Source organism: Chiloscyllium plagiosum, unplaced genomic scaffold (genome assembly GCF_037043375.1).
Source record: "Chiloscyllium plagiosum isolate Xiang-an unplaced genomic scaffold, Cpla_swu_hap1 HiC_scaffold_2, whole genome shotgun sequence".
In the NCBI taxonomy this organism is placed as follows: domain Eukaryota; kingdom Metazoa; phylum Chordata; class Chondrichthyes; order Orectolobiformes; family Hemiscylliidae; genus Chiloscyllium; species Chiloscyllium plagiosum.
The window spans coordinates 103,845,996-103,873,823 of record NW_028270140.1 but is presented as its reverse complement, the minus strand read 5'-3'; the positions used below and the strand labels follow the sequence as shown (position 1 = coordinate 103,873,823).

Here is a 27,828-nt window from a genome sequence, read left to right as displayed (position 1 = left end):
TTGTTATAATTGATAGTGTGTTACAAATCATTCAAGAAGTCTGGCATGTACATTTACAGCATACCATAATCTGGATCTATAGATAGTAATGGCAGAGATTCCAATCTCCTCTTCATGACAAGGCTGACCAGTAAATGCACCTGTTCTTACCAGATATTGGCAAGTTCTGAAAGGTTTTACAGACTGACAATCATCCGATTTTGCCACATTATGAATGCACCTTCCTAAACTATCAAGTCCTGGGGTGAGACTCAAGCCTGAACCTTTTGACTCTAAGCCAGGGGTGCTGTCCATTGTGTCATAAGATTTTCATTTCAAAATTGCTAAGGAAAAGCTAAATAATCACAGGAAGGAGCAGAGACTGGAAAATTACCTTCATTAGATTTGATGAAGAGGCTTGTGTAGACCATAAAAACAGGTCAGGATCCATTGTGCCAAATGGCACATTTCTGGCTGAACATTCTATGTAATTTCTTATAAGTATGAATACTTCTTATCTGTGTCTGGAGGGAGGTGCAGAACAGCTGTACCATACTAAATAGAATACCTTCAAGCTATGTTAGATGTGTGGTTAATTTTAATTTTGACATTAATTACAAATCTAAATCTATAGCTGTTAAGGATAGTGACATGTTGGCATAATTATCACCAGGAAATCTAAAACATTCAGAAGTCCTACAAAGGAGTGTGACTATTACCACTGTGCACATGCACATGGTATTTTACTGTCAAAACACACATTGTTTGCAAGCAGCATAGCCTCACCAAACATGATGAAAAAAAGTAAAGGTCACAAGGAGAATTATATAGATCCTGTTAAATACAATTGAGTGAAATTTAAAAGGGCTGTTTCAGTTGGGATGATTTTACAAAAACAAGTTTTGACAGTAAGCAACCACTGAACACTGCATGCTATTCCATCAAAGTGAAAAATTACAATTACATTTAGGTGATGTATAGGCTGGAAACTCATGGCCTGGGCCCTGAATTAGGGCATCCACAGTGCTGAAGGATGAAGTTCCAAGTATTTGACCCAGTTGCAAAAACGAAACAGTGATACATTTCCAAGTCAGGATGGTGAGTGTATTGTGGTTTTCCTTTGTATCTGTTTCCCTTGTTCTTCTTAATGGTAGTGGTCATGGGTTTGGAAGCTGCTGACTAAGGGGCCTTGATGAGTTGTTCAAATGCATCCTGCAGTGGATACACTTAGTTGTCATCATACATTAGTAGTGAAAAGTATGAATGTTGAAGGTTGATGTGTCATTCAAGAGGGTTTTTTTTACTCTCAATGATGTTGAGTGTCTTCGAGTAATAGAATCATAAAGATATACAGAATAGAAACAGACCATTCAGTCCAACTCGTCCAGGATGACCAGATAGCCTAAATTAATCTAGACCCATTTGCCAGCACTTGGCCCACTATCCCTCTCAACCCTTCCAATCCAGATGCCTTTTGAATGTTGTAATTGACACCAGCCTCCACCATTTCCTCTGGCAGCTCATTCCATGCATGCACCACCCTTAGCTTGAAAACGTTCCCCCTTGGGTCCCTTTTATATCTTGCCCCTCTCACCTTAAACCTATGCCCTCCACTTCAGAACTCACCCATGCCAGGAAAAAGACCTTGTCTATTTACCTTATCCATGCCTCTCATGATTTTATAAACGTCTATAAGGTCACCCCTCAGACTCTGACACTCCAGAGAAAACAGCCCCTGCCTATTTAACCTTTCCCTGTAGTTCAACCCCTCCAACCCTGGCAAAACCCTTGAAAATCTTTTCTGAGCCTTTTCAGGTTTCACAGGTTGTTGGAGCTGTGCTCATCATGCAAGTGGAGACTATTCTATCGCACTCCTGACTTATGCTTTGTAGATGGTGGACAGCCATTGGGGAGTGAGGAGCTGAGAAGGTTATTGCAGACTTCTTGGCCTTTGATTGCTCTTGTAGCTACAGAACTTATATGACTGGGTCCAGTTCAGTGTTTGGACAATGATAACACCAAAGATATTGGTAGTGAAGGATTCAGCAATTGTAATGTTATTGAACATCAAGGGAAAGTGTTTAGATTGTCTCTTGTTGGAGCTGGTTATTTTCTGGCACATATGTGGTACTTGTAATTTGCTCTTTATTGTCCAGGTCCTGCTGTATTTGAGCTTGTACTGCTTCAGTTTCTGAGAAGTCACAAATGTCCAAATTGACACTGAACTGGACCAACTAAAAACTACTGAGGCAATCATCATGGATGCAATTATCAGGAAGTATCCCCATTTTTGACTTCATGATCAAAGAAAGGTCATTGGTGAAGAAACTGATGATGCTTGGGCCTCATTACACTAGCATTGATCCCCTGGTTCAACAGTTTCATGACCATGGATCAGAAATCCAAAGTATTATGGACAGTCTGTAAAAAGAGAGACACAGGGAAAGTCACACCAGAAAGATCAAATTGGAACTTCAAACAAAAACATTTCAAAGAGAAAAGTAGCAAGACAAAACAGAATGAACTGTGATCTTTTATGACTGAAAAAGTAATGAGCGGCTAATGATTCCTGGCTCAACAGCAAGAAATTCCTTGCAGATTATATTCCAAACTGCAGGTACATTTTGGGTTTTCCACTTTGAAAAATACACAAGGCCAGAGGCTTAAAGGGCAGTTTCATCCTCACTGGGATGTGCTTGTTGGCCTGAACATTCTCACCACTAACACCGGTAAGTTAAGGTGCCTGTGTACATTAGTCTCGGTTTGAGTGTTAGCATGCTGGAGTCACCTTTTCTTTTGAATCTATCTGTATGTGTGCTATGTTACTAATCCTTCTCACATTTATTTATTAATTATCTTCACAAATAAACAGAGGGACCTTGGGGTGCATGTCCAACGATCCCTGAAGTCAGCAGGACAGTTTAGTAGAATAGTCAAGAAGCCATTTGAGACACTTGCCCATATAAGTCATGGGAGAAAGTAAGGACTGCAGATGCTGGAGATCAGAGTTGAAAAGTGTGGTGCTGAAAAAGCACAGCAGGTCAGGCAGCATCCAAGGAGCAGCTCGGATGCTGCCTGACCGGCTGTGCCTTTCCAGCACAACACTTTTCAACTTCATCAGTCATGGCATAGATTATAAAAACAAGGAGGTTAATTTGGTGCTGTACATAGCTGGAGTACTGTGTGCAGTTCTGGTTGCTGCACTATAGGATGGTCTGCTGCATTGGAGATGGTGCAAAGGACAATAAAAAGCATTTTAGCTATGAAGAGAAGCTGAATAGACTCAGGTTTTTTTTTTCTTTCGAGCAGTGAAAGCTGAGGGGGAACCTGATTGAGGAGTATGAGTACATACTCATTGATTATGAAACAGTTGTTCCCCTTTCTTGAAGGGTTGATAATGATAAGGCATAATTTTAAGGTGAAGGGCAGCAAGCTTAGAGGGATTTTGAGCAAAAAGATTCTTCACACAGAGGGTAGAATCTACTGCCTGTGTGGGTAGTGGAGGTAATGAAATGTCATCGCATTCAAGGCTATGAGCCAAGTAGTGGAAAGTGGTATCAATGTAGATAAGGCAACATAGACTCACTGGGCCAAAGGGCCTTTTCTGTGTTGTATGACTCTATGATTCCATTACTATGACTTTGTTAACATAAGAAAGCCTGATCAAATTGGCTCATTTTAAAACATAAGTTCATTTATATCAAGAAGAAAAGGGAACAGATCAGTTTTTAAGTACAACTTCTTGAGATCAATGTAGGGAACAGGTGAATAAAGGAGAACCAGATGATGGGCTCAGTGATTCGGGACATATCATCTAGAACTGTAACAAATGAGAACCTCACCCAGGGTCTGCATATACTGAAGGTAATGGTTGGATGGGTATGCTGGGCCATAGGTGACTGATGGTTGTTGAATACAATTCTGCTCCTGTTGATGGCCCACAGTGCCTCGTGGACACCCAGTTTTTGAGTTCCTAAATCTATTCAAAGTCTGTCCTTTTTAGCACAATGATAGTTCCACAAATGGAAGATGTGCTCAATGTGATGACTGGACTTCATCTCCACAAGGACTGTGCACTGTTACTCAGAGCAGCATTGTCATGGACGGATATGTATGTAACATATAGATTCTTTGAGACAAAATCAAATCGGTTTTTCCTTCTTGCTGGTTCCCCCATCACAGGCCTTAAGGACTCAGCAAGATCAATCAGTTATGGTGCTAAGGATGCATTCTTGGAGATAGACATTATAGCCCACACCCATCCTCACCTTGCCATTCCTAGTGTTTCCTTCAAGTGGTGTTCAGCATGGAGGAATACTGATTCATCAAATGAGTGGTTGGGAGGTTGTGTGTGTGTGTGGTAATCAGCAGCAGGTTTCCTTATCCATGATTGAACTGATGCAAAGGATTCCAGGGAATCTGAAGTCAATTTTGAGGGCTTTCAGGGCAGCTCCCTCCCATATATCAACGTGGGGTGGTGGGACTGGATGAGGCATGCTGATGGTGGTGTCTGGGACATTGTCTGTCAGGTATGATTCCATGCGGATGACTATGTGTGGCTTAACTAATCAGTGTGTTAGGTCTCCCAATTTTTGCACAAACCTCCAGATGTTAGTAAGGAAGACTTTGCAGAATCAACAGGCTCTGTGAACTGTTGTCATTTCAGGCTTAGGTTAATGCCAATGAACAATGTGGTATCATGCCTACTGTCTTTCCTGTAGCAACTTGATGCAACTGAGTGAGTGGCTTGTGAGGCAGTCAAGAACATTGCTTTGGATCTGAAGTCACATGTAAGTCAGATCAGGTAAGGATGGCAGAATTCCTTCCTGAAAGGACTCTAGATAGCTTTATTTTGACAATCGATCATGCTTTTATGGTCAACATTACCAAGAAAAACTTTATTTAAAACTTCCTTATATAATAGCTTTTTCATGGATATTTTTCTAATCAACCCATTCAGAGATGGTTTTACACACCACTTGATTAGGTGGGACTTGAGCCCAGGTCTCCACAGCCCAGAGGTATGGACACTACTACTGAGCCACAAGGGCCCTCAATAGCTTTTACTACCCCAGATTTATAAATTGAAATCAGCTCCAGATGCCAACCCATGGCCTTGAAGTCTAAATTGATCATTCAGTGATCTTATCCACATGCTACTGCCTCTCCAGGTCAGGCAGCGTCTGTGGAGAGAAAAACAGAGTTAACATTTCAGTCAATGATCTTCATCTCAACTGGAAGAAGACAGAAAGGTAATAGGGTTTAACCAGTACAATGGTGGTGAAAAGGGAGACAGAAGGAAAGAACAGAAGAGAGAGTTCTGAGAAGCAGATGAAAGCAGGTTTGATTCAACAGTGAAAGGTAGGATGGTGCAAGGAGGTGGTTATGAGAAAATGTGGATCTAAAGATGGTGTAAATGGGAAACAGCAGAATCATCACTAACACAGGTTATAAATTAGATTTACATATTAAGGAGTATCAAGTAAAGCAACCAACATTCGGACACCACATGTTTCTTAACATGAGGTTTAACTGTCACTTATAAGCCAATTTGCAGCAGTTCAGAGTGTGCACTGTTGATAAAATAGCGGCATAACATCAGAATTGGATCTTCTGATTATGTATTCAACTTAGATAATGTAGTAAGGTTCCCCCTTGGGGATGCTGCCTCACACACTTGGACTCAACATCATAGGAAGTAGAACTTAAATGTGACATGAAACTGAGTCAAGAAGAGATAATCTAACAGGAGATTCCCAACTATCTATTGAAACTGTTACTCACCAGGAAGTTAAATTCTACTACTGTGTGACTTGCACATGGATAGCATTATCCCTTGATAGTCAGAGTGAGATTTGCAATGCCACATTTTAATTTCAAAAGTTACTGCTGTCCAACCATCAGAGAAACATAACTGCAAACTTACTATTTCCAACTATTCTTACGTTAATAAATTATTCATATAAAGCTTCTGTTAAAATTGCATGATTAACTCTTAAGCAGATCACATCATGTATGCGTGCATGTATATATGTGTCAAGATAGCTGGTGACTCACGATAGAGGCATGATAGTTATTATATTTGCATATCTTGTTTTAATGAATAATGTCAAACTGATTATTTTCAACACCTTGATGGTGAGGACGCAAAATGTAAATGAAATGGGGCAAAAAAGGTAATTTCTAGTTCAGTTTCCAATGAAGGATTCATATTATTTAAAATCTTCATCTGTAATATTACATTGTAATATTATGTGATTATAGTACCTTTGTATCATGTGATGCTATCTGCCAATCAAAGTTCAAGATTAGTTCAACCTAACCACAGAATTGTTGGGGGACCAATCAAGCCACTTTCTAATTACTTTACATTCCATCTTTCCATCTACACAATGCAGTTTACCCTCTCTGTCTAATTTTTTTTTGTCCAAGGTACATCACCCTGCACGCTGAAGCTTTGAAACACCATTCTCTCATGTTTAAAATCCACTGCACTCCCTCCCACCAAGTGTCAACCATGTGATCTAATCCTCAGGTCTAGTCGGAAGCTCTAATTCCCTAGATTTGAGACAAAAACTGCCCCCATTTGAACCTGATAGTATCTCTAACAGTATTAATTCATGCTCTGCTGCCCATTGCACATCACCCCTCCCCCAACTTGCAAATTCCTTCCTGTTTGGACCATCATCAAGACCACAGTAAATCCCCTAATATAAATAAAACATGTTTTGTGTCTGTTTAGATTTGGTGCAGAAATATTACTGCACCAATCAGAAAGTTAGACAAATAATGCAGTCTTTGAAGAGTTAATGTGCAAGAATGAACTGTTCCAGTCTATGATAAACTAACAGGAACAGTGATAACTTTACTTTAGTATATACCAACTGGTTGACACTCTCCATACGTTTTTTTCCCAGACTAAGAATGAGGCCCGATTCAAACCATCTGCCTTGAGGCAAGGAGTGAGTGATAGCGCCCACAACGCATTGGTCCTGTCTCAGTTAATGACTACTCCAGAAACAAAGCAAGCCACTGTTGAGGCAAACAGCTCAGACCACGATGCCTCATCATCTAATCCACTTACAAGGAGAACAGGCCTCTGACAGCAACCAGCACACACAACATACAGCCAGATGAATGGCTGAAATCTAACAGAATAGATTCTGCAATCAGGTAATGGAGAAAACAATCAAAGTAAGGATACCTTGGGAGCCTTGCTCTTTCTTTGAACAATATTGATAAAATTGCATGTGTATGTGCTGTGGATCAGTGACAGTTTACAAGCAGAATTAGAACCTGAGACAAGTATTTGTTTTGGGACACTTACATAAAGGTCAGCTCCTCCTACATCTTCTTTTACAGTTCTAGGTGAACTGTTTCACCTTTGCTCTCAGAGTCTGTGTTTGCATTTCTGCGCAGGTACACCAGAAAATTAACCTAAACTTTTGTTTTATATGTTATTACTGTGTTATGAGTACGTCAAATAACAGTGTGATGATCGAATTGCATGAAGTCTGCAAATATTAAAAGAAATTCTTAAGTAGCATCTTGCTAAATACAACATGGACATTGGTTCAGAAGTTTTCATGTTATCCATTTGCGACGATCAAATTATGAAAATGGAGCTTGAAATCAAAATGGTGATCAATAAGTGCTTGATTGTATAGTATATGGATTTGGGGGTGAGGGAGATTTATTAAAGCTTAGAGTTAAACAAAGATTACCTTCATTAAAATACTATTGCAAAGAAGTAAGACATTTCTATGACAGGAACATTATTCTCAGTCCAATCTATTTACCAGCACTTAAATATTCAATTTGGCCCATTGGTGGGTGCAGAGCTGACAATCTGCCAATATTCTATGACTGGTCAAGGTAATGTAGACAGCTTGCAAACCTCTTGCTGCCTGTTCATTACAATGGGGGTAGAATGCAACTCAGGATTGAACATCCTGCTGACTGATTGGGAGCCCAGGTGCATGTCCATCTTTTGCAGTTTGCAGCTGGAATGCACTTCCTAATTGCTGCCTGCACCTCTTCAAGAGTAGGTACACTCAGACTGCAGCATAACATAAGAACATAACATATAGGAGGTCATTTGGCCCTTTGAGTTTGCTCCACTATTTGATCTAAAAAGTTGTACTAATTCTTTTTTTCCTGGCTTCTGTGTTTTATTACAACATATTTTGTCAGATTGCAAGTTTGCTCACTGATAGATTTATTCGCAGACATTTTGACACCATGCTAGGTAACATCATCAGTGAATCGGTGGTGAAGCATTGGTGTTCTGTCCCACTTGCTATTTATCTGTCTTGGTCTGTTGTGATGGGTGGTATCATTTTCGGTTCTTTTTCTGATAAGTTGGTAAATGGAATCCAAATCTATATGTTTGTCAATGGATTTCCAATTTGAATACCAGGCCTTTAGGAATTCCTATGCATGTCTTTTTTAGCCTGTCCCAGGATGGATGTATTGTCCCAGTCGAACTGGTGTCCCTCTTCGTCTGTGTGAATGGATACCATGAATAGTTGGTCATGGCTTTTGCCTCAGACATCTGACTAAGTGCCATCCGCCAATAACTGTACTTCCTATGCCAATGCCTCAGGAAACAGGTATTATCATGATGTATTAAATACAAACCACCTCTCAACACCTGACAAGCCAAGAGAACAGCAGAACAGAATGGTCACAGAATGCTATGAAAAATGATAAATGATGCCCACGACCAACTCCACAATACAAATGAGAAATTTCACACCAAAAAACTCTGTTCACTAATGTGACTGATGGACTAATGGACAAGTGGGCTAGAATGAGCCATCAACACTAAACAACAGCGAACCAAGAAAAAGAAGAGACTAGCCTGACGAGAAAATCTGGCCAAGCTCACACATAGCAATAATATGGACAATTCCAAGACTTGGTTAAAGAATCTGTTGGACCAACCACTCATAGACACGGAAAGAGCTGTCCTAGTATGAAGGATGAACTTTAACCACAGGGACGTGGACAACAAGGATTTCCTAGCAGCACTGGAATCCACCCTGAAAGACAACAGACTTACGGACGAAACCCAGCAGGCCACCAGACAGACAGTAGCACCAAGACTAAGCAGAAGGAAAGAAGGGAACACCCTCAACACACTGGAAAGGAAAGCATGGAAGGACTCAGAAAAAACAGAGACATTGTAATTCTACCAGCAGACAAACAGCGCATGACAGTCATCCAGAACAGAACACAATACATTGAAAAAGCAAACACACTACTCACAGCTACCGATACCTACCAACAGGTAACAATAGATCCGACTCCACAGCTAGAAAACCGCATTACAGCATCCCTAAGGAAACCACACAAGATGGGTGAAATTAACAAGACAGATCTCCAAAGAGTGAAACCTGAAGGATCCAACACACGCTGTTTCTAGAGATTACCAATGGTACATAAACAAGCACCATCTCCCCCTCTCCCCCACCCCCCCACCCCCACAGACCCATAGTCTCACGTCCCGACACACTAACATACAGACTAGCAAAGGAACTGCAATGCAAACTGAAACACCTAGTAGAAGAGTCAAGCCACTCCATCCACTTCATCCAGGAATTCCTTAATATTATCAAACACACCAAGGTAGAGGACGATGAGGTCATGGTTTCCTTCGACATGATGGCCATATTCACGTCAATAAGCATCATCTTAGCCAAAGAAACACTGGCCTTACTGCTAGATGAACCACGGCACAAACACCTGACAGTGCCAACTCCATCATAAAGGACAGCATCCTCAAACTAGTTGACTTGTGCCTCACAACCCACTTCACCTTCAACGACAAGGTCGACAAACAAATTAACGGAACATCTCTAGCTTTAGGTCCACTATGTGGATGACATCTTTGTCATCACGAAATGCAGCAAATTAGAAGAAACACACAAACACATAAGCAACATCCTTAGCAGTATAAAGTTCACCAAAGAAGAAGACAATAACACAGAGTACCCTTACTAGAATGCAAAAGCAATGGAGAGCTTCAGACCAGCATTGACAGGAAAGCCACACAAATTGACCAGATACTCTACTACAGGAGCAATTGTCCCACCGCCCAAAAACAGAGCTGCATCACAACATTATTTAAATGAGCCACAACACATTACAGCACACTGGAGCTACAAGAAGCTGAGGAAAAACACCTATACAACATATTCAAGTATAATGGGTACCCAAAAAGCACAGTCCACTGATTCCTACACAACAGACCTAAACAAGAAGACACAATATGCCCAGAAACTCTAGCCATCTAGATATCAAGAAGATGACGATCAGACTACTCTGGTCCCTAAGCATCGTGATAGCCCACAAACGTATCAACACACTGAAACAGCTCATGATTAATTTAAAGGACCCTATATACAACAATCAGCAGAATCAACATCATTTACAAAATATCCTGCAAGAACTGCAACAAACATATTGGACAAACGGGCAGGAAACTAGCCACTGGGATACATGAACTCCAACTAGTCACCAAAAGATATGACCAACTATCACTAGTTTCCATACACACAGATACAGAGGAACACCAGTTTGACTGGGACAATACATCCATCCTGGGACAGACTAAATAAGGAGATGTATGGGAATTCCTAGAGGTCTGGCATTCAAACCAGAACTCCACTAATACACATATCGATTTGGACCCCATTTACCAATCTCTCAGAAATAAAAACCAGAAGTGATATCACCCATCACAACCTAACAAATCAGATAAATAGCAAGTGGGACAGAACACCAGCGCTGCACCAGTGGCTCACTGATAATGTTACCTAGCATGGTGACAAAATGACTGAGAATAACTCTACTAGCTCAGTGAGCAAACTTACAACCTGAACTACAAATCTTCTCCAAAACTGCAAATATACTTTGTAAACAACATTCCCAAAAGGCTTTAATTGGAGTAGATTGTATCAAGTTACATTTGGCATTAGCAAGCTGCAATCATTTGCCTAGTAGTTGCATTACGTACCACAGAAAAAGAAATCAGGTGGATATATTTATTCTACATGATTTCATATCTAATCTGGACATTATTATTCATGCTGATAAAATTATGAAGCCAAGAAGGATGCAAACTGTTCAAACTCACAAAGAAACTGTAACCGCAAACACGTCTCAAAGCTATAATTTAAGACAGAAATTAACAAATTTCACCAGAATTGATTCCACTCGCACAGCATCAACATAACTGCACAATATCAAGGTCTAAGCATGAGTGTTATACTCACCACAATTTCACTGTCAAGCAAAAACTACAACTGAATGGAAATAATAATGGAACAGCATGGGAAAATGAAAGTTAAAGTGCAGCAATTTGGTTGAAGGATGATAGCTACTCCACATATGATTTTACTGAAAGTAAGTAACTGAATAACTGGAGGGTCACAGCATATGATCGCATGTCTATGTGAAGCAGTTCATGAAAAATACCCCACAGAGTAAGACCAAACCTTAGAACATAAAGCCATGGGTGTGTGATCATACAGTGAAAACAGTGATAATTCCCTGGGTCAGATTTAAAAGACCGTTAACATCTAACCAGTATGCAGAGAATCCATTTTTCAAACTGTAGCAGGGTTCACCTTTGACCAATAAAAAGTGCATATTTGAACATGACTATCATATATTGAAACATTTTTCATATAATTAAGCAGGTGATTAACCAAATTTTATTCATAAAAATTTGGAGATCTGTTTTCAAACAATAAATTGCCAGTGTTGTTCTAGATAAAGAAAATTGACTTCAGACTGCAAACATATTTTCTTCCTTGTAGATAGAGATCATAGGATGCCAGAATTTATTGTGAACTGAAATTTGTCATGAAAAGGTTAATAGCTTTCATCATTATTCACATGTTATTTCGATAGCAACTTCCAGTGGTCACACAATAAACCATTAAATACAGTAACCAGGAAGTTGCTGTCTGGGATGCCTTGCTCATCCAGAAGCTGCACTCTAACAGATTTTCACTGAGAGCTTCACTACTTAAATACATTAAATGGTTTGAAGATGCTGTGAAACTTAATGTATATGAGCTGAATTCACCAGAAAAAAACTTTAAATATTAACTAATTCTAAATAATCTCTCAGAAACTTAAATCTGTTGACATGGTGCCTTATCCCTGAAAATAGTACAGATTTGTTAAATTTCAAAAAGTTGCTTTCTTCTTTCTTTCTGTGCATTTTACCTTTTCTTTTTCATTTATTCCAATCTTTCTTTATATTTTTTAAAAATAATTTGCATCACCTTTAGATAGGGTGATTAAGAAGGCATTTAGCATGCTTGCCTTCATTGCTCAGAACTTTGAGTATAAAGGTTGGAATGTAATGTTGAAGTTGTGCTGGATATTGGTGAGGCCTCTCCTGAATTATTCCAGTTCTGGGCGACCTGTTTTTGGAAGGATATGATTAAGCTGGAGAGAGTTCAGAAGAGATTTATCAGGATGTTGCCAGGAATGGAGGGTTTGATTTCTAAAAATAGGCTGAATGGGCTGGGACTTTTTCACTGGAGCATGGGAAGTTGAGAGATGACTTTAGAGATGCTTATAAAATCCTTAGAGCTACAGATAAGCTGAATAACAGTTTTATTGTTCCTAGAGTGGGAGATTCCAAAACTAGGGGGCATATTTTTAAGGTGAGAGGAGAATGATTTTAAAAAAAGACACAATGGGCATTTTATTTTACACAAAGAGTACTTCATGTATGGAATGAACTTCCAGAAGAAGTGTATCGATGTGGGTACAGTTACAAATTTAAAAGACATTTAGATAAGCGCATGAATAATAAATGTTTAGAGAAATATTAGCCAAGGCCAGGCAGGTGGGACTAGTTTAGGTTGGGATTATGGTCAGTGTGGACTGTTTGGACTGAATGGTCTGTTTCCGTGCTGTATGACTCTGTAACTCTAATTCACTGTCTGTCTTGAATTCACATTGAATTTAATATTTTAATTGACAATTCCTGGTTCAGACTTTATGGTACTCATTAATGATCCTTCAATCTAATTATAGTCATATACAGATATGGAGATATACAGCATGGAAACAAACCTTTTGGTCCAACTCATCCATGCCATCCTAAAGTAGTCTAGTTCTATTTGCCAACACTTGCCCATATTTCTCTAAACCCTTCTTATTCTGATACCCATCTAAATGCTTTTTAATTGTTGTAATTGTATCAGCCTCCACCACTTCCTGTGGCAGCACATTCCATACTAGCACCCTCCTCGGCATGAACAAGTTGTCCCTTAGATTCCTTTTAAATCTTTCCTCTCTCTCTAAACTGGATTACAAAAATGTAATTGCTTAAGAAAGGTTTCAGATGCTCTGTGAAAGTCACATTTTTTAAAAAATTTGGCTAATAGGGCATTTTTATTGCAAGAATTCACTGGAAGTCCAAGCGCAACTATCAGTGTAATGTTCATCTAGTACCATTTGTTCACTATTGACCACAAAATCTGACATTTTAGACTTGAGAGGGAGATAGGACAGTAAGAAATCAGGGTTAAATCAAGCAAGGCAAAATTTGAAGAAATAAAATTTTAATTAGCTAAAGTAAATTGCTCAAAAGTTACTGGATAAACTTATAGAACTGTGTAAAGTAGTCAAGAGATATTTGGTGCAATAGAACACCAATATATAGTCTAACACATAAAGACTTCAATTGTGTATTTAAGTACATTGTCTATTAATATGGAAAGGACCACTATTAAGTAAGAAGAGCCTTACACAACTGCAAGGAAAAGCAGAAATCCAATGGACTCAGTTTGTAAAGGTAATGCAGGAAAACAAAGAAATAAAGAACTGTACAAAGGAAAATGCATAAAGTGCTGAAAAGGATATTATGATAACAGAAAATACATTTAGAAGCATGATAAAAGAAGAAGACAAACATATGGGCCCATTAAAGGCAGATGCACAGGAGACAACAATGAATAATAAGGAAATTATATCCTGGCTGTTTTATACTTTATACCCACTTTCACAGCAAAATACTATCATATATAGGAATCTAATATTAACTCATGGAGCAGAAATTAGTTCAGCTAAATATTTGTTAGATACCCCTAAGGGATTAGATTAAGCATCGTATTGGAAAAGACTGTAAGTGGCTAATTGGCTGAGTTCTTGATTGTGATGTGAGATGCCTTTTTTTCTAAACTGTAGACAAAAATGCAACAGAAGTCTTGTATCTTGAACACTTCGAATCTTCTGTTGATCTTCTCAAACTTCTGTTTCTGAGTCAAAAGACGGTCAATGATTTTTAATTACTCTAAGAGCTACCTTTAGCTGGCGGTCAGAGGTCACATTCAATCAATTAAAGCACTATATTAATTAACAAAATATGATAATACTTAAAGCTTTAAAAAGTTGCTGCCAATATCCAACAGAAATATAAGTCTAATTTCTTTATTTAGAAATAAAATCTCCTATCACATTTCCTGATTTGTGTGCTGTTCTGTTGTCAAGAAATTCAGTTTGTAGCACTTTCTTTTCACCAGCAGGAGATGTGATTCCTTCTACTTCCTGTAAAATGTTTGGCCAGGATGCCACCATTGCTAAAAATATGCCCTCTCTAGCTGTGCTAGAATAACTTAATAGAATTTAGTCTTGCCAGTGAAATTGGTATTTAAACTTTCTTGTGTTTCAAAATGCAGTGACAATTCTGAGAAATATTACAATGGTCCCTGATGCAAAGGAAAATTTTGATGAAGAATTTGTGAAAGTGAGACAGTACCTTGCTGCAAATGAGTCATGAGAGAGGAGGGGAAGAAAGAGAATAAGTCACCTTGGGCTGCTCATGTGTACCACCCAGAGGTTTGGTCATAAGGAGAATCTGGGGAACAGGTTTTCTGCTTGCTCTCTCAGCAAGCAAATGTCATTTACCGCAGGATGATCTCACAAAAAGGAACATTTTTTTCTTACTAAAAGCTATGTAATATAAACCAAATTCGCCAACAGGAAATAATGTTGCTCTTTGTCTATTAGCAGTCACTAATAGTCCGAAATATCACATATATTTAGATATCTGCCATTTTTAAAATATAAATCTTTGCAACATTACATTAGGGAGCAAAACCCACCATCAAAATATTCATTTAAAAATAATACCAAGGCCTTTCAGTGAAAAAAATCCAGAAATTGAAGGAAAGTTCAAATTTCCTTGCACTTCCATAAAAGTATGCAGTTCAATCTGACCAAATCTAAACACATCAAAACACTATAAATAGAAAGAAAAATGAATTTTATCCTGCAAGCCAGAGTAAAGGCCAAGAAGGAGGAAATATCATACATTGTGGTGGCATTTGAATTTGGGGTGCAATGTAATTTTAATACTTGTTTCTTTTTTTATTAAAATAGGTTGATGAGAAATATGAAACTGCTTTGTGGTCTGTCTGTTCCAGTCTGAAATGTTCCAGTCAGGATATGTGCAGAATGGATACAACACACCACTTTCAATATAACTGTATAGCCAAATTTCATATATACAGTCCTACAAATTTAGTATACACATACTCAAAAATCATGTTTGCTCTGAATATCATTAATGGGATAAAAATGTCTTGGCTATCAAACTCCTCTGACAGCGTCAATAATTATGATCAAACCTTATTTCAATTACTCCTTCATTACACTGATCTAAATTGCTGTTTCTTCTTCAAATCTGAAGGATTTTATGGTTTCAGGTTTTATCATATGACAGTTTTATTGATATTAGTTAATATATTATTTAATTTTGATGTATGGTTGAATCTACGGTAATGATCAATGTATTGATAAAATAATATATTTCTCAGCATAGAAAAATTGACCTATCTTGGTCTACATATTTATTTTTTCTTCTTCCAGTTGATGTGTGAACGAAGTATTTCAATTAGGAAGCAATTCTAAGGAATAAAAAGCATAATAAATTAAAGAAACATTAACATTATTTAAAATTTATTATTTATAGGAATATATTAGTATCCTATATTGTATGTATGCGACTAAGTAACAATTAAAATCCGACAGTTACTCTTAAATTTAACAATAACAACTTAAAACACTTTTAGTTGTATGATTGTTGATAAATCATGATACAGCAAACTTCAAACCTAAAGATTGATTTGGAAAAGCTAAAAATGAATGTGATGCAACAATGTAGTGAATGAGAGGTACTGTAGTTCTACCACAACTGGGAAATTTGTCCAATTTGTTTGCAAGCTATTAGTGGGTTTATGGCATCTGTTTTCATTTATCTATACTGAGAAAGTTCTGAATATTTTTCATTTGGATCAAAGTCACTGAAGAATTGTAACTGTTTATTCAGGTTCAGTGTTGGCAGTTTAGGAGGGCTCCGAATGATCAATTTATTCAAAATGGATGGACTTTTAGTATTATTAGTCTAATTTGACATACAAGTAAAATATTTTCATTGACTTTAACAAATGATTGAACAGAAATAAATTAAATATTTCTAGTCTAAAAATAATTTTGTGTTAGTCTTTGAATCTAGTGCACCAAAAAAAATTGGGAGTTGAGATGCTTAAGTAGATTTATCTTTGGGTGATTTGCGGCTGTTTCAGTTGCAAGTGGTAATATAAATTTACTGATATGAGAGGCATTTTGTTGCCTAATGAATTTATTCCAATGTTATTATTGCATTACCAAAATCTCCAGAGAAAACATTTATAGGTAACATTGCTTTCATATACATAAATGTTTCTATCATAATCAGATTAGTTTATTGTTTGTCTAATCATACATGTTTCAAAAGTGGAGAAACTGACAAATGACGTTTGGTGCTTAATCTGGGTGTTTAGAAAAGAAAGACCTTGCAGCATGATTCAAAGGAATATGCAGATTGAAACTTCCACTCAAATGCTTAAATTAATTTCAGAACAAATTAATTGATATTGTATTATGTCATATTTGAATGAATAAATAGAGACATTTTGTGTGTATGTAAATAAACATCAACTATCGTTAAACAAAATATTTCTAAAATATTGCAACCTACAACTGACAATAAATGCACTAGAGTTTACTTGATATGTCTCTTAACATGTACAGTAACACTGAATAGCAATTTGTTTTCCTGTGGTTACTGCAGTTGTTTATCGAGGTAGTATCCTGTATATTATTTATTTTACTATTCAAATGCTATTACCACATTGAAACAATATTTGTGAATGTGTTATCCATATGGGACAATTTTGAACAGAACTGTTCAAGGCTAGTAGTTCATTTCAAATAGTTTAACTTTCCAAAGCTTTTTTTTAGACAATAACTAAGCTGTTTGAGAAAGATTGTTCATCTCATTTTTGCTTTTGATGCAGATAAACCAAAGAATCTTCACAATACCTATACAAAAAAGCTTATTTATTAGTGTCCTTGGAATGGGTGGAAAAGGTGCATCCTTACAGTCAACTAGGGGATTTAAGCTTTGTGATCTATTTTTACAAGAATGGGCTGATTTGTCTTAGGCTATTACCGTCTATTACTGCTGGAAGTATCCTGTAAAGGTGGGAAGCAGCGAATCCTGGCATTCTGCCTAAAGAGAAATCAATGAAACAAATTAATCCTTCGCAGGCTGCAATGACACAGTAATCCATCATTCAGAGCTCCTTTTATACACGAAATCAGGGAGCAGGCAGGGAGAAAGAGCCCTGGGGGATACCATAGACACTGACTCACAACATACAGCAAAAAAACCTGGGGAATCATTTCATTTGGCGGCACTACGTTTTAAGTTGATTGTCCGATGGTAATAATTTCACTGGGTTAAATACTGATTCCAAAGCATGCACCCAAGGCTATCTGGGCATTTGTTGCGAGGTGCAAAATTACTGGGAATTATACTTAATTGGATGGACAAACAAATAAGAACTTGACCCTGATGCAATGTAATGAATATGAGGTTGTTTTGCAAATAGTTTAGAATGTCCGAGAAAAGTCGACTTGAGCAACCATTTGCCTCACCAAATGCAACTGAGCTAAAAGTATGCGCAAGGATAGTAACGCCAGATCTATAGTAGTTTGACTCCACATATGTACTTCTGAGCTGACCCAACCATCATCCACAATTACCCTTTAAAATATTGATTGTTATGTTAGTACGTAGGGCCCGCGCACGCCTGCCGTCGCTGAGCTTGTACTCACAGAAGATCTGTCTTACATCTTATTCTGTTAAAGTAGATATTTCAGCCACACTTCATAGGATACACAAGATATCTTTATGAATTTAAACTTAAACTACGAAAATGTGTCATGAAGGGATTCCCGAATCAGATTTTGTTACAGGTACTGATTAAGTGCCGTTCACTTCCTTCCAGCCTACTTTACAGACTCTTGTCATATATTGCGTACCAATCAGATAGAGAGATAATTCCGTTTTAGTAAGACATTCATACGTGGGTGGGGGTATTATAACGTACAAAAGGTAAACCGTTCTGTGCATTTTGCTTTGAAGTTGCTTCTGGTCAGTTCACCAAAAAGCTGACAGCAATATAACAATCATTTGGTGATATAGATACTTCAGTGTACTGTGTTAGAACCCTCACAATAGATGGGCCTCATTAAGATGAGTTGCAAAATGAGTGTTTTAAACCAATATTGGGAATGTTTCTCGTGAGTATTCTGCCTCATAAAAGTTACTTTACTCGGACAGAAATGAAGGCAGATAATGACTAGGAAATCATTATTAATAATATGGCCCAAGTCAGTAGAATTTATGATTGTGCGTACTTTCCTGTTACTATAATAGAAAATACTAGTTGGATAGTGTAACGTTGGGCATAATGATACCAAGTTAGTGTTAGTGAGAATTAAGACTTCCATGGAGTTTGCCAGTTATATACTGTACGTCATTAAATATGGAATATTTACTGTTCAATGATACGGAATACTCAGGAACGGGTCTTCAGCGAGATCATAACAACGTCTGATTTCAATAATGGAAGGAATAACAAGCAATGTAAATTTTGTTTCAGCCAACACCTGCTCTAAAATGTGTTAATATATTCATAAATGCCGGAGATTTCGAAAAGACAGTTTCTAACTCCAGATCCTTATTCGTATCATTTCGGAAAGTTTTATAACTGAATGAAAAATCTTATTGGTTCATGTCATTAATAAACGCAACTATTTTGCAAAATCTTGTTTTCAAAAATTTATGCTAACCACTGACAAAGTGTAACTTCTGCCCGGAATGTTGCACTGTTTTTAAGAGTAAAAGTTGTCACGGAATCGTGTTAAGATTTTAGTTTTCTTCTGATAGTTATTATGTCTACGGGGACTTCCGTTGTTTTCTCATAATTTGATTCTCTAGTTAACAAACGTATAATAAGACGGCTCTGAAACAACGCATTATTTTGAAGATGGCGGGAAATCTCTTGCCAGTTATATATAATTTAGGAATAAGGAGACCATGGAAATATTGGAACAGAACAAAAGAGTTGAAGTGTTGAATTGTTGTGGCAGCTTAATAAAATAAACTTCAAGTATCTTATATTACTGCAGCATTTTCAAGATGCAACGCTTTTCTACAGAAAACACAACCTTGTTTTAAATGGAAAACACGTTTAAACATTGCGTTGTGTTTTAATAAAGCAGTAAACCATTTCTGCTCACTGCAGATATCTGCTCTTATAAGATATCTGAAAATGTATCACTCTAAAGCGACGAGAACTTGGTGCCACTTGGTGTTGGTGCCCAACACCTTGCTTTTAATTGCTAATTTGAAGAGCTTAGTAACAAGTTCTTTCAAATTCCTCCGCCCCTCTTATTTTAATAAGACACGATCTAATTTACATCAGTTTGAGTAAAACGATGAAAGCACACTTTCTCTCTTCTCCTGACGGTTGTGTGGGAGAAGCTCAGGGGTGGAGCTGGGCAAACACCTGAGCTGTGAGATGTGGGGGGGATAAAAGCCAGTAATGGAACAATTTCACTCCCTGCTTCCAGAGGGAGCTCAAAACAGAACGAGATCACCGTCCATCCTTCTCTGTAATATTCATCATACACATAGAGCACATGGAGGTCTTTCGACTTTTTTATATTCTTCCCAAGTGCCTTATTTCTGAATCTATTATTCTCAAACAAATTAATGAAAGCACCATTTATATATTTAATATGAACAGAATTTGTCTTAGAATAAACATGTAACCAATTGGAATGTGGTTTTGCCATAACTAACTATCGTTTTTCCACGTTCGAATTCTGACAGGTGAAGTCTTTCATTGAACCGTTCCTACGAAATTTCTGACTTTCCCATTGAAACTCATACAAGGAAACATAAGCTAGGCTCCACTGACATGCACATAACTGTGAATGCATACCCTTCTCCTGGCTTCCCGCATGCCAGACGTTTCCCTTCCCCCACCCTCACGTAGACACAGGGAAGAGTGCATGTGTTTGACATTTTACATAGAAAAAAAAGCATTTAATTTAAATTATTTAAAAAGCTGTCGATCCATTTGATCAGCAATATCACTTGCAAGGACAATATTGGGCATGATGGTCGTTTAATCTTCTGGAGTTAACTGTATAAAGTATTATTTTGTCAGAAATTTGTAAAATCGTGATAGAATATATTTTATGAGATGAGATGGTTTCTCAAAGAAAAGGAGAAAAAGATCACTCATATTGATTCAAATGCTGTCCACTCTTCGGCAGATTAGAAATCACGTGATCAAAATCAGTAGTCACGTATCTATTGGAACAAAAATGTAGTGTGGCTGGAATTATAGATTAAAGATTACTTTCAATCACGTTTCTTTTTGATCAGGCTTTAATCTATTTATGAATTGAGCTGTGGAAACGTTAATAATGATATTAGCTAGAAGTCCATACAAATAATGTTAAATGCATATTTGAGTTACAGACTGGGATAATATGGTTCCAGTCACCCTTGCTCGACTGAAAATTCAATTAAATTATTAACACTTTCCTTCCGGGTCCTTAAATTTTAGGAGAACTGGCCCTTCAAATTGATTCACTACTGAATATATGTATTTTTTTCAAGATTGGCCTCCGAAATGCCACTTGTCCAACCAGAAGATTATTAGCTCCTCTAATTGGCCCTCAATATCTAGGATGTATTTTCCATAATTAAAGTAGTTTGCCTTCGGGAGAAAAACCGAATAATATTCCAATAAATACCCCGCTCTTCGCATTCCGCAACAGACAAATATCTAGAATGTGAAATGATTCTTATTCCGGAAAGGGAAGGGGGGAGGGGATAAGAGCCCTTATGAAATGCATTTTATTGTACACTTTGGAGTGCATCGTTTTCTGTTTTAATTCAAAGGGATTGTCTCCTTCTCAATGAAATAGGCATGTCTCGTTGTATCGGAGCTAATGGACACCTCAATAAGTCAACGCCGACTTCAGGAGTTGGATTTAAGCGGTTGATATTGGCCGTGAAAGAGTGTTAAGTCCCAGTGAACTGTCATTTAGTGTGTCATTGTTTGCTTTCTGTCCGGACCCGACAACTTGCCTATGTCAGCTACTTGCCTGGATTGGTGCAGTCCCAACAAACTCAGTTCTACTTACTGATCCGTGGTTTCGAGTGAGTTTGGTTTTCGTCCATGAACTTTTATTATTTTTAAAATAGAGTCTTTAATTTATTATTAATTTGATCAGTTAACCACCATAAGATAAAGCAACACTGATTAGATGACCGGCCAGCACAAGTGCTGATTGTATCATCAAAGTAATATCCTCCTTAGGTTTCTGAGTTAATCGTACATTATAAAATTTGGTCGAGAAATACAAAGACAAGAGCATTTAGAAACAAGAACTACAAAAGGTAGAGTTAACGGATGTAAAACTCACAACCCAACTCAGTAGAAGACAGCTTGCAAAGAAAATGCAACAGTTCTAATAGCAACCTGGCATAACCAAGTTCAAAACAGAATTAAAATCAGACTTATTAATGTCAGAAAAGTTTCATCATCCTTGCAAAAGGGAAGGTCACTTGAACATAATACGGAATGAAAAGCTAAGGTTATTCCCATTACCATGTTGGAGAAACTTTGCGAGCTTTAACCATTGAACAATTGAGATTATCTGACATCAGAATTCACTTTGCTCAAAACAGTTTGAAGTATCTCTATGACTGGATGGGAAAAGTCTGATGTTGAGGAGGAGTTTGATCGTATATATTTTTCGAGTATCCATGTCCGAAGAGAATGCTTTTCTACAGGACTTGCATTTACTCGGGATGGGTGATGACGCTGTTCAAAGAAGTAGTCACAAATAATATACAAATAATGGACTCCTCAGTTAAACCTTCGATTTGTTGAGAGCTAATAGATGTATGATGTCTGCTTATACGCCCATCCACCGTAATTAGCACGTATGTTCTAAAGACATGTCGGTTTTCTAAGCAATAAAGCAATTATCCATTGCTTGAGCTGACAATCCTTCCAAGAAGATCCAACCACCGTCTAATTGTAAAAGTAATCTAAGCATTGGTGTTTGCAATTAGTCTTGCTAAACAATCAGTTCCTAAGCTATAACTGTTTTGAAGAGGCAATGCGGAACAATCCAAACAAATGATTTGCAATGACGTTTGCAAAGTTTTAAAGTTTTAATATTGAACTGCATTTCTTTTGCGATCCAATATGTTGTAGAAAGTGCACTGCACTTCTGTGTCACCCACAAAGGCTATTTTGCTAATTCATACCATAGTCAGATGGGCATTTCACTTATCTAATGCAGGATGTCTCCTGATGTTGTTCGTTTTTTTACTGTTTTATTTCTTGTTGCTAATTCAGTTTACACAATGAACTTCCATTTCCTATTTCATCCGCATCAAGCATGTTCCAATTTAAAAAGGTGCATCCTTCCTAATTAAGGATGTTGAGCAGTTTATGATCTTATATGCGACGCTAACGTGGATTTAAATAGGAACAGACTGGAAGCTTTAGACTTAGTTTTAGATGTGATCTTCAAATCTGCTGTTCAAATTACACGCCTAATGACCGTAATAAATGTACGTTATATACGGCATTAAAGTTCCAGATAAGCGTATACAATATAGTCTGGAAATGTTGCCTCTGTTGTGGCTGAAGATTTCTGCTACCTCGCTTGAAGTATGTTACCATGTTACTGTTAGTGAAAAGAAAATCAGATATTCAAATAAACTCGCTTTAGGCCCAAACTAGCACCAACGCATGAATGGAATGCTTTATCCATCCTGATTAGGAAATTTATTGATTTTTTTTGATGGAGCCAAGTCTCAGACATTAACAATGTATGAGGCATGCTAAGAGTTGATTGCAGCAAACTTTTAAAAAAAGTTTTAAGACTAAACTGTGTTGCCATCCACAGTGGTATATAAATCCAACACATTCATTTAAAACTTGCTCCATTGGAATACCCCAGACATGTCAACGTCAGAGGATTGAGTTAAAATGTGGGTTCATTACAAGCCAATTATAAGGCATCCAAAAATTCCTAAGGCTTTCGATTTGTTTTGAGATTGCATTAAAGCAAAGGGTGAAGCAATTAGCTGCGTGGCTTCTAACGGTAAATGCAGGTAAAGGCGGGTTTTCGCTTTTTCGCCAAGTTTCCATTAAGTGCGATTAGATGTGTCTATTCAGACCCGATGATCCACAGAGAGAACGCCAGTAGATAAAAGGCGATGTCAAGTGACCTTCTCGTCCCTTTCACACCAAATTCACCCCCAGAATAGCCAGGGATGAATTCGGACAAAGAACCCCTCCTCTTCTGTTTGACGCTTCAAGAGACTTAAAGAACGAGAGTTAGCTGCAAAAATGCTTCGTATATATGTTTTATGTGTTTTAAACATCTGTCTGTTATTAACACACGTAAGATGTGACCTAAAAGTTCTCCTTGGCTGTTTACAATTGAATAAAACTAGCCAGAAATCCGGTATTGCTTATGTAAACAGCGAAAGTTATTCGCATCTGCCACTAGCATACCACCTTACGGATGGTTGTGGATAAAATATAACTTAGGCCGAGCATTGGAATCAAACAGAATTCTCCAGAATTCAACCATTCTCAGCTATGCCAAATGGAAGTAACCTCTGGATGGGATCATTTCAGTCAAGAAACTACCTTATTTATTGCAGATTACATCAAGTGAGGTTTAGCAGCCTGGACTAAAATCAGTTTTAAATGTTGAATCAAAAAATACATGCCGTATTCCTGTTTTATTTATCCCAAAAAGAGCGCGTTCAGGTGGCAAAGGGCGATCTCCACAAACCAGGCCACTGTTCAGTTGGGTAACTTTATATCTGTGAAGCAGAGAGTGGAGCACAGATAAAATGCTGCAGTAAACTAGGAAGTCAGTGAAAGTGCTGTCTTTGTGGCTACAGTTTCTCTTGCCTGTGCATTTTCTTTCCCTTTCGATCCCCCGCGCAGTTATTTCAAAACAATTCACGGCTCACGTTTGTATTTGAGGCGGGAAGAAAATGTCTCGAATATAAAAAAAAGGTTTTGCACCGTGGCTGACTCGATACAGCTGGAAAAGTTAAAATTCCCAATCTCTCTCTCTCTCTTTGCCCTCGGGAACTAACAAAAAACCCTGGGTAATGGGACAGGTCAGCGGCCCTAACTGGGGGGAGGAGATCTAACTAAAAGACCAGCCATTTTTTCCTCCAAGATTTACAAAAGTCTCCAAACCAGATGCTCTTGGTGGGTGGGTTGGATGGAAAAATCAGGGACCAAAATGCGTGAATTCTGACTGGTCAGTCTTAATTGTGACTGCATTAAAACTAATATTCTCATTAATTACGTTTATTTCAACTTTACAATGTTGTGTTTTGAAACAGCGAAAGAAACCTGTACCAAGTTGGCAAAAAATCGAGGCTATTCAAGTAACCTCCGCAACCTGCTAAAACTATGTCAACTTTTTTTTAAGCTGGGACACAATTAATTTACAGAACCAAGCAATGGTCCTTTTTAACAACTTAAATGCTTGTAATTATGTATTCTTTTAAAAATCCAAGAATGTAAAACTGCAGTAACAGAGCATATTCTTCAGGGTGGGAACTGAATACTGGTAAAGGTTTTGGGCTCAGCTTTCAACATCAGCATTCAAAGCTCAGAATCTGAAAGGGACAAGAACAGGAAAATAATTCAGCCGAACTGAGTCATGTCGACACTGCTGAACAGGACAGGTACGTTCATTAATTCCAAAAGACCTCGAGGATAGTAAAGATGGGAGCAACCGACTCTGTGTCATTTTTTGTCCCCGCTACCCTCTATCTCAGGCCCGGCCACAAAAACGATTCGACCTCTTGCTGAAGACAGACATCCCTTTTGTTTTCTGAACTTCACCGAAATCCAATATTTATCTCAGACTCCGTGCAGAATTGCTAATTTCCTCTAACTACTTTTGCATTACCTTAAATCAAAAAACCAGGGTATTTGTTGAAGTGAAGAAGAAGCAGAGAGAGAGAGAGAGAGACTGAGTGACTGAGGGCTGGAGCGGGTGGCAGCAGTGCATTGTGCGTCTGTATTCTGGGGCCAGGCGATCATTTTGCTGTTTCTTTATCTGTTGACACTATCACTTAGCCAAACATTGGCCAATCGATCGTTTCATTAGGTGATCAAACAACAAATAGAGCAGGTGAGAAGCTGAATTTCTGAAACTTGGAAGTTGGCCGTACCTTGGTTTCACGCCGCTCTGGATTTTTTTTAACAAGAACATAGCAATTGAAACGTGGGGAGAGGATTCCAATCTCATGGACTCCATGCTATATACATCTAATGCCTGCAATTTAGTAACGTATTAGAGACAGTAGTAATCAGAAATACATCCACCATTATTCCTTGCTTTGGACATAAGCACCAGAATAGCTATGAAACGACATTGCTGTGACAGTAGAGAAAATATTCGGTCGGTCACAGTCTTACTATTGCTATCCGCGTTGTATGATATACACTATTAATTATTTCCTTTGCATTGGCAGACACATAATACGAACAGTCTTCGGAGGCAGTCTGTCAGCTCTACATTTAAAGAACTATGGTGTTCCGCGGAGCCACAGACTATTTTTAAACAGCTTTACAAAAATCGAAGCGTGATACAGAAATTGAAAGTAAAGTTGTTACTTGCCTGCTGGCGTGCTTTGACGATTCGCGCTCCGCTCGGTTACAGGTGCCTGTATAAGCTCTTTACACTTCACACAAGCAAATTGCGAGGAGAGAGGCAGCCTCCTTCCCAATGTCCACTCTGCCCCAGTCTAAGGAGGAAAGCACTGGTGATACACTTACAGAATTTTCTCTTTGTTCCCTTTAATCTTATTCGTTTCACCTTTTCACTAATCAAAACACATGGCTGACACTTTATTTAGGGAGCAAGGGAGGAAGAGAGGGAGAGTCGAAATCCACTGTTGCATAATAACGGCGCTTCATCAATGCATATATAAAAGGGGCGGTTGAGGATGGAATCCGATTCTAAACTGTGTTTAGTCAAGGCAACATGCAAAAATCGAATTCACTTCATTAAACTTAAACTAGCTGATCAAATTTGGGTGCGTGTGTGTACGTTGAATGATGCAAAAGGCCGTTGATGTTGCTTCTTTCAAGATATCTAACCAATTATGGAGGTTGAAACTGGGGTTTACGCTTCATCATTGAACAAAGCAAATACCAGAAGTAAGGACTGGATGCAATGCATTTATTAATCTCAAAGACAATACTGTGTGTTACTTTGCATCTATCTGCTTTTATTAGGGATAGCTTTTTTGTCATGACTAATTTAAAGAAAATAGGTAATAACACTGCCTATTGAAGTTTGAGACGCTGCTCCACTACGTATGGAGCAGTAACCCCAGAATTTTGTGAAACGAATAAAAATCTGGGTTGATTGAATCGTGATTAATTCTGAAATGTTAGGGTTAATAACATTTGGATTAATAGTTTAAAATGCTTACTTTAAAAATTCAATAAATTATTCGCATTAAACAAATCCCTCAATAAAAGCCCATCTGGTGGGTTATCCAGCTGGGTGGGTGCATTATATTTGATAATTGTCTACTGTACGCTAGATGGCAGCCGGATACAGCTGTTCTGAGATTTAATTTACGTAAAATACAAGGCACGTTAACAGCCTCCGCACTTTCTGCTGGACTTATCCTACAGTTACAAGCACAGCTCCCTAGTCTCCAACACAATGGCAACTTTCCGTCCTTTGCAAATCACAATTGAAATCTCATCGGCATTGTAGCGAGGCATCAAAGGATAATTCAAAACAGAATAAAAATGAAATATGTAAAAATAATGCTCACCGAATTAATATTGCAACAGCAATAACAACGTTTTTTTCTCTTTTGACACAAAAGGGATGAGATGCCCGTTTTATTTATTTATTTTCAAACAATGATCCATTAAAATACGAAAAGAAAGTTTGATTGTCAACTAACTTTTTTCCCATAATCTGAAATTTCGAGGCTGCTTGCTGCATTGTTATATTACAAGCACAGGGTCCTCGTGTTGCTTTTTTGTGGTGACCACAGGCGACCCATACTAATAAGGTCTCAAAGTAAATACCAGCGCAGGAGATCTAATGTAAATTTTGCTTGTCAGAGCGTCGTAGGTAATAAATAAGACGGCTAACCAATAGTGTGCAGGAGGCTGGCTAACCTTAGCCTCCCCAGCCCCAATTCAGGGCTATGACCAGTCGCCTTTGATTATCAGTTGCCAACAGCCCCTCTCTTGGCTCCTTGACATGAGCTCCATATAAGGCAGCGATCTCCATAGAAACGTGTCAGTTTCAATAGTAGTGTCAAAGTTCACTATATACAGACATTCGCGCAGATCCCCCTTTCGGAAAAATTGC

General features: G+C 38.0%; 1 long non-coding RNA gene across 2 annotated transcripts; it reads right to left on the bottom strand.

Annotated features, from left to right (window-relative positions):
• Positions 1 to 10,904: 10,904 nt before the first annotated feature.
• Positions 10,905 to 27,660, bottom strand: LOC122559571 (uncharacterized). Of its 2 annotated transcripts, none has more exons than XR_015761042.1 (4): positions 27,278 to 27,660; positions 26,100 to 26,230; positions 17,504 to 17,559; positions 10,905 to 14,267 (listed from the first exon to the last, which is right to left on the bottom strand). It is a non-coding gene; the product is annotated as an uncharacterized LOC122559571 (long non-coding RNA). The 2 variants fall into 2 exon arrangements; XR_015761041.1 differs by lacking the exon at positions 10,905 to 14,267 and adding an exon at positions 14,275 to 15,917.
• Between the last annotated feature and the right edge of the window lie 168 nt (positions 27,661 to 27,828).